Source organism: Chiloscyllium plagiosum, chromosome 9 (assembly GCF_004010195.1).
Source record: "Chiloscyllium plagiosum isolate BGI_BamShark_2017 chromosome 9, ASM401019v2, whole genome shotgun sequence".
Classification (NCBI taxonomy): domain Eukaryota; kingdom Metazoa; phylum Chordata; class Chondrichthyes; order Orectolobiformes; family Hemiscylliidae; genus Chiloscyllium; species Chiloscyllium plagiosum.
In genome coordinates this window covers 76,368,116-76,375,684 of record NC_057718.1, presented here as the reverse complement: position 1 = coordinate 76,375,684, position 7,569 = coordinate 76,368,116, and positions in this window count along the sequence as shown.

Below are 7,569 nucleotides of genomic sequence, written 5' to 3'. Positions count from 1 at the left end.
CAGAAAAGGGTGGGGAGGGAAATATATCCCTGGTGGTGGAGTCCGTTTGGAGGTGGCGGAAATGTCGGCAGATGATGCAGTTAATGCGAAGGTTGGTAGGTTGGAAGGTGAGGACCAGGGGGGTTCTGTCTTTGTTACGGTTGGAGGGGTGGGGTTTGAGGGCGGAGGTGCGGAATGTGGATGAGAAGCGTTGGAGGGCATCTTCAACCATATGGGAAGGGAAATTGCAGTGTCTAAAGAAGGAGGCCAGCTGGTGTGTTCTGTGGTGGAATTGGTCCTCCTGGGAGCAGATACGGTGGAGGCGGAGAAATTGGGAATATGGGATGGCAATTTTGCAGGTGATAGAGTGGAAAGAAGTGTAATCCAGGTAGCTGTGGGAGTCGGTGGGTTTGTAATAAATGGCAGTGTCAAGTCGGTCGTCATTAATGGAGATGGAAAGGTCCAGGAAGGGGAGGGAGGTATCAGAGATGGTCCAGGTGAATTTAAGATCAGGGTGGAATATGTTGAAGTTGGTGAACTGCTCAACCTCCATGCGGGAGCACAAGATGGCACCGATGCAGTCATCAATGTAGCGGTGGAAGAGGTGGGGAGTGGTGCCGGTGTAACTACAGAAGATAGAGTGTTCCACGTATCAAGAAAGAGACAGGCATAGCTGGGGCCCATAGCTACCCCTTTGGTCTGGAGGAAGTGGGAGGATTCGAAGGAGAAATTGTTCAGGGTGAGGACCAGTTCAGCCAAATGAGAGTGTCTGTGGAAGGGTACTGTCGGGGATGTTGGGAGAGGAAGAAATGGAGGGCTTGGAGGCCCTGGTCATGGCGGGTGGAGGTGGAGAGGGACTGGATGTCCATGGTGAAGATGAGGCATTGGGGCCGGAGGGTGTGGGTGGTGTCTCGAACGTATGTAGGGAGTTCCTGGACTATGGAGGATAGGACAGTGTTGAGGTAGGTGGAGATGCGTTCAGTGGGGCAGGAGCAGGCTGAAACAATGGGTCAGCTGAGGTGGTCAAACTTGTGGATCTTGGGAAGGAGGTAGAATCGGGCGGTGTGAGGTTCCTGGACAACAAGGTTGGAAGCTGTGGGTGGGAAATCTCCTGAGGTGATGAGTGTCTGTATGGTCTGGGAGATGGTGGTTTGGTGATGGGGGCGTGGGGTCATGGTCGAGGGGGCGGTAGGAAGAGGTGTCTTCAAGTTGGCATCTGACTTCAGCGGTGTAGACGTCAGTGCGCCAAACTACTACTATACCCCCTTTAACCGCTGGTTTGATGGTGAGGTTGGGATTGGAGCAGAGGGAGTGGAGGGCTGCGCGTTACGAGGGTGAGAGGTCGAAGTGAGGGAGGGGGGTAGACAGTTTGAAGTGGTAAATGTCTCGGCGGCAGTTGGAAATGAAGAGATCGAGGGCGGGTAATAGGCCAGCGTGGGGTGTCCAGGTGGATGAAGTGTGTTGAAGGCAAGTAAAGGGGTCCCTGTGCTTAGGGATCGATGCCGGTGTTTTTCGGCTGGCACTTTGGCGCGGTTTCTGATCGTTGGGATTTTCCTGGACACTCTCTGCCTCAGAGTCGTGCAAGTCGTTAGTTGTGATTGACTCGTTTGGGGTTTGGACCTCCGTCTGGATGCTTGCCAGGAGTCTGTGTTTGTCTGAGATTTGTTCAGGTGTTTTTGTTTTAACGATACTGGCAATCAATTTATTTATGAACTTGCATCCTGCAAATCTCACTTCCAGTTCCCTGAATAGATGTAAAGTCAGAAGCAAGGTGAAATCAGATATAAAAGGACTGCTAGGACAAGGCACATGGGAGGACCAGAAAGCTAAATTGTATCTAAGACAGGGAACCTGTCTGAGAAGGCAGATGGCACTTAGAGCACTGATCAGCGCATGGGAATATAATATTGTTGCAACCGCTGAGACCTGTTCATAGAGTCATAGAGATGTACAGCATGGAAACAGACCCTTTGGTTCAATCCGTCCATGCCGACCAGATATCCCAACCCAATCTTGTCCCCCTATCCATGCCCCTCATGATTTTGTAAACCTCTAGAAGGTCACCCCTCAGCCTCTGACGCTCCAGGGAAAACAACCCCAGCCTGTTCAGCCTCCCCCTGTAGCTCAAATCCTCCAACCCTGCCAACACCCTTGTAAATCTTTTCTGAACTCTTTCAAGTTTCACAACATCTTTCCGATAGGAAGGAGACCAGGGTTACAAGCAATATTCCAACAGTGGTCTAACCAATGTCATGCAGCCGCAACATGACCTCCCAACTCCTGTACTCAGTACGCTGACCAATAAAGAAAAGCATACCAAACACCTTCTTCACTATCCTATCTACCTGTGACTCCACTTGCAAGGAGCTATGAATCTGCAGTCCAAGGTGTCTTTGTTCAGCAACACTACCGAGGACCTCACAATTAAGTGTTGAAGATTTGCTTTCCCAAAATACAGCATCTTGCATTTATCTGAATTAAACTCCATGTGCCACTTGCCCATTGGCCCAGCTGATCAAGATCCTGTTGTAATCTGAGGTAACCTTCTTCGCTGTCCACTACACCTCCAATTTTGGTGTCATTTCCAAATTGACTAATACCTCTTATGCTCACATCCAAATCATTTAAAGGAAAGACTGTTAAAGGAAGGACAGGGCTGGCAGCTCAACATTCCAGAGTGAAGACTTTTCAGACGTGATAGTGGAGTGATATAAGAGAGGTGGGGCATTGCATTATTTATAAAGGACATCGTCACTACAGAAATGAGGGAAGATATCTTTGAAGACTCTTCAAATGAAGCCATATGGGTTGAGCTTAGAAATATCTCAATGAGATACCGGTCCCTGCTTCCCCCCTCCACAGTCTTCTCTGCTCAAGGAAAAATAGCTCAGCCTTTCCAGTTCTCCTTGTAATGGAAAATTTCTATCCCAGGCAACATCATGGTGAATCTCCACTGCACCCTCTCCAATGCATTCAAATTGTTGTGATAGTGTGATGACCAGAACTGCATGCAGTCTTCTATCTGTGGCCCAACCAATGCTCTATAAAGTTGCAACAAGACTTCCTCTATGTTCTCTATATGCCCTGCTCCTATATTCTGTGCCATTTCTCTCAGATGCAAGCAACATGTGCTTAGACTCTTGGGGTATGATGACATTATAAGTTTGTAAAAGCTTTGCACTTACATTTGATTATATCCTGTATCTCTTAGTCATTTTCATTGAACCAGTCTTGATGTTTCTTGGCAGAGTGTGAGATAGAAATCCTCTTTAGAGGTGCTTATCACAGTTACCTTTAAGCTTGATGAGGCACTGCGATACACCATAGATTTGGTGACTGGTAGTTGAGAGGCTAGCATTGGGGTGTTGACTGAAAAGAGATACCACTGTGAGATCTTGGTATTTTCATTCATGAGTTTAATTTAATTCTGTTATTTCCAACATTTGGGGATTTGGCCGAGGGAGAAGGTGGATTTATCGTGAATTTTAGTAAAGATCTTGAAAGGACTTGGCTGTAGATTTTCTAATTTTTGACTTCAAATTCCTGGATTGCTATCAACATCAGTAAGATGTTTCTGCTCTGGAAAATGCTTGTTATACTGTAAAACCCTATTGCTTTACTGCTGCTTTGTCCAGTTAAAATGCTTCAACCAGATTATTGCCTCTCCACCCCCCAACTATTGTGATTGTGAGACTTCCGCCTCCTGCTGAGTTTATGCCTGGCTACTGGTATGTCTGTTTCTTTCAGCACGAGATGGAGTAGATACGGCAAATGAGGATGTGGCCTGTGTCAGGGACCAGTTGCAAATAACTGGGAACATAGTGGCAATGTACAGCATGATGATGTAATTGGGCTTTGGTGAGCTTCTTTGCAATGAGGTACTTATATTTGCTTGTGCACGGATCATACTATGGTCCATAGCAAATCCGTGCTTCCAATTTGGAACCCCCTTGCCCCTGGACAAAATTTTCACTCTGTTAAGATCGTGTAGTGTTCAATGTGCAACTTTTATGAAAGAAAATCACATCAGTATCTTCTGGTGTTTTGTGCAATGTAGCAATGCTTATATTATCTCTCATAAGAATGTGGATATGGATATTCTGGGATTGAAGAACTCCAGAGACATTTATTATAATTAACTATTATGTAAAAGTGTTTGATTCTTCAGACACCCAAGTATCTGGGCTAACACTAAGCTAATAGTTTATAACAGAGGAGCACTCTTCCAGTCTGGTGCCATATTTCAAGTGATCCAATGCAAGGTGGAGTCTGTAATCTTTATACCCTCACCATATCCTACAATACAATGATGATATCATGAGCATGCCTCAAAAGGTATATGGCATACTGACCATGTAAAACAAACAATTTTTTTAAAACTAAGATTAAAAACTTAATCCTAATAGATATACATGGTTGCACATAAGCATGTGTTGCCAATTCAATTATCATACAAACCAATCAAACAGAGTTTAAAAGACAAACACTCTGGAGGTTTGGCAACTTGTCCTAATCTGGTAATCATACACCCATGCAGAGAAGTATGTATTGTGTTCAGTTGCACTTGTTTGACAACTTTGTTGCCTTACCGCTGACTGCTGTCATTCAACATTTTTGCACAATTATTATCAATGGTCTTCTTCACCCTCTTTGTACTAGATGTCTTCTGTTCCTTCACAATGTATCACTATGATCAAGAATGATTTTTTTTTTATGATTATGGACTGGATGCATACTTTAGAAGCTTTTACTGCAATTCAAATATTTTGTACATGTATTGCCAACCTGTCCTCACACTCCAGCACACAGTTGGGCAGCTATTTTCCTGCTCACTTGTGAATCGTTTTTATTCTCCTATGTTTTTGAAGAAGAATGTTCTTTGCCTAGTTGTTCAGCAAATCACTCATTTGCCTTCTGAGCATAAGGTGTGCACAAAAATACAAGAAATCAATGCAAAAGGTTTGCTTTGTTACTTGTACTTAATGATTATTGATTTGATACTACATACCATAAGTTCTATTGGACCATTTAAAGGTAGATGGGGTGACAATGTGTGTTGAAATGGCTTGCCAGTACATTATACTCTATTGTTAGACACCATCCATTCCAGGACACTGAATAAACTGAAAATAGCATTTATTGCGTCAACTCAACATGCGGTGCTGAGTTGTTGAATTAGGACAGCATGGTAGCTCAGTGGTTAGCACTGCGACCTCACAACGCCAGGGACTCGGGTTTCATTCCAGCCTCGGGTTTCATTCCAGCCTCGGGCGATTGTGGAGTTTGCACACTCGCCCAGTGTCTACGTGGGTTTCCTCCCACAATCCAAAGATGTGCAGGTTAGATGAATTGCCATGCTAAATTGCCCATAGTGAGCTTAGGTTAGGGGTAAATGTAGAGTAATGGGTTTCGGTGGGATACTCTTTGGAGGGCTGAAGGGCCTGTTTCCATGCTGTAGGGATTCTATGGGAAATAGAAGGAAATTCTCGGTCACAAGGATGTGAATTTTTTTTTCCCCTACTGCTAGGGGCTGCTATATTTGAAATGCCTCACATGGAAAAATAAATCACCAGAGTCTTACCAAAACATAGGGCTGCTCTCCTATTTCAGAGAAATGAGGGTGGTGGTTTAAATGGACAGTCACCACATATCAGGTGAAGGGAGGGCATTATTTTGCTTTTACTTCATTAAGAGTGTCAGGCTAGTCTTGGATCTCGAGCAATTGCTTATCTTCATAACAGTTCACACTGGTTCTAGCCAATCAACTTTAAAGGTACAGGATCAATGAGCAAATGAAGAGGAATATCTTGATCTTTGGGTAGGTTCAGTATTCTGTTCAATACATCAGAAATGTACGGACCTGTACTTTTGGGTCTGGAGGCAGAAAGCAGGGCATTTCACTCAATTGATTAGATGACACATTAGTGTGGTTCAAACCCTGTTCTGGCTAAGATTTGTGGTCTGCATCTTTTCCCTGACCCACAGTAAAACCATAGTGTTACCTAGATTTGGAGTCTTTGAATAATTGAGGATGCTACCTGGAGAAGAAAGTTTTGTGTTTGTGCAAATTTCAGTGGGAACAGTCAATGAATTAGATAAATTTTGCTTTCAGTGAGAATTTTGATTTGTGAAGTGAATTACTTTTCAATTAAAAATAAAACCTGAAATATTTGTATTATCTGAGCAATAGGAAGTAGTCACAATCATTATGTAAATACATATTCAGTTATACGCATGATTTCAGTTAGATTACTTACTATGTGGAAACAGGCCCTTCGGCCCAACAAGTCCACACCGACCCTCCGAAGAGCAACCCACCCAGACCCATTCCCATACATTTACCCCTTCACCTAACACTATGGGCAATTTAGCATGGCCAATTCACCTAACCTGCACATTTTTGGACTGTGGGAGGAAACTGGAGTTTAGCTTGCCTAATTAGAGTGCTCCTTCAGTAACACAGGAGAGACAGACTTCCAGGCTCATTTGTAGAACCATTACAATGTACACTGGGGGAAACAACCTAATAGTTCCAGTTATGCTGTCACCTGACTAGTTATTAGGCAGTGAAGATAGTTTATCGATTAGATGATATACAAGACACTGAAATATAAAATGAAAGAACGTGTTTACATTGTACTTTTTATAACTTCAGGTAATCCCAAGACATTAATGAAATACTTCTGAAATATAGTCACTGTCCCAACATAGGAGACAGTGCAGCAATTGTACATAGCAAGGCCACTTTAGTGATGTTGGTTGAGGGAGATTAACTTACCAAGACACCAGTGACAACACACCCAACCCCTCTCACCAAGATTCTTTTCATTCACCTGAAGGCAGATAGGGTCCTGGTTTAGCATCTCATTTGAAAAACAGCACTTCCAACAAAGCAACATTTTCTCTGTGAGCATAAGAGGTATAGTTAGTAAGTTAGCAGGTGACACCAAAATTGGAGGTGTAGTGGACAGGGAAGAAGGTTACCTCAGATTACAACAGGATCTTGATCAGTTGGGCCAATGGGCTAATAAGTGGCAAATGGAGTTTAATTCAGATAAATGCGAGGTGCTGCATTTTGGAAAAGCAAATCTTAGCAGGTCTTATGCACTTAATGGTAAGGTCCTAGGGAGTGTTGCTGAACAAAAAGACCTTGGAGTGCAGGTTCATAGCTCCTTGAAAGTGAAGTCGCAGGTAGACAGGATAGTGAAGGCGGCGTTTGGCATGCTTTTCTTTATTGGTCAGAGAACAGAGTACCGGAGTTGGGAGGTCATGTTATGGCTACACACGACATTGATTAGGCCACTGTTGGAATATTGCTTGCAATTCTGGTCTCCTTCCTATCGAAAAGATGGTGTGAAAGGGTTCAGAAAAGATTTACAAGGATGTTGATAGGGTTGGAGGATTTGAGCTATAGGGAGAGGCTGAACAGGCTGGGGCTGTTTTCCCTGGAGCATCGGGAGGCGGAGGGGTGACCTTCTAGAGGGGCATGGATAGGATAAGTAGACAAAGTCTCTTCCCTTGGGTGGTGGAATCCAGAACTAGAGAGCATAGGTTTAGGGTAAGAGGGGAAAGATATATTAAAAAAAAAAG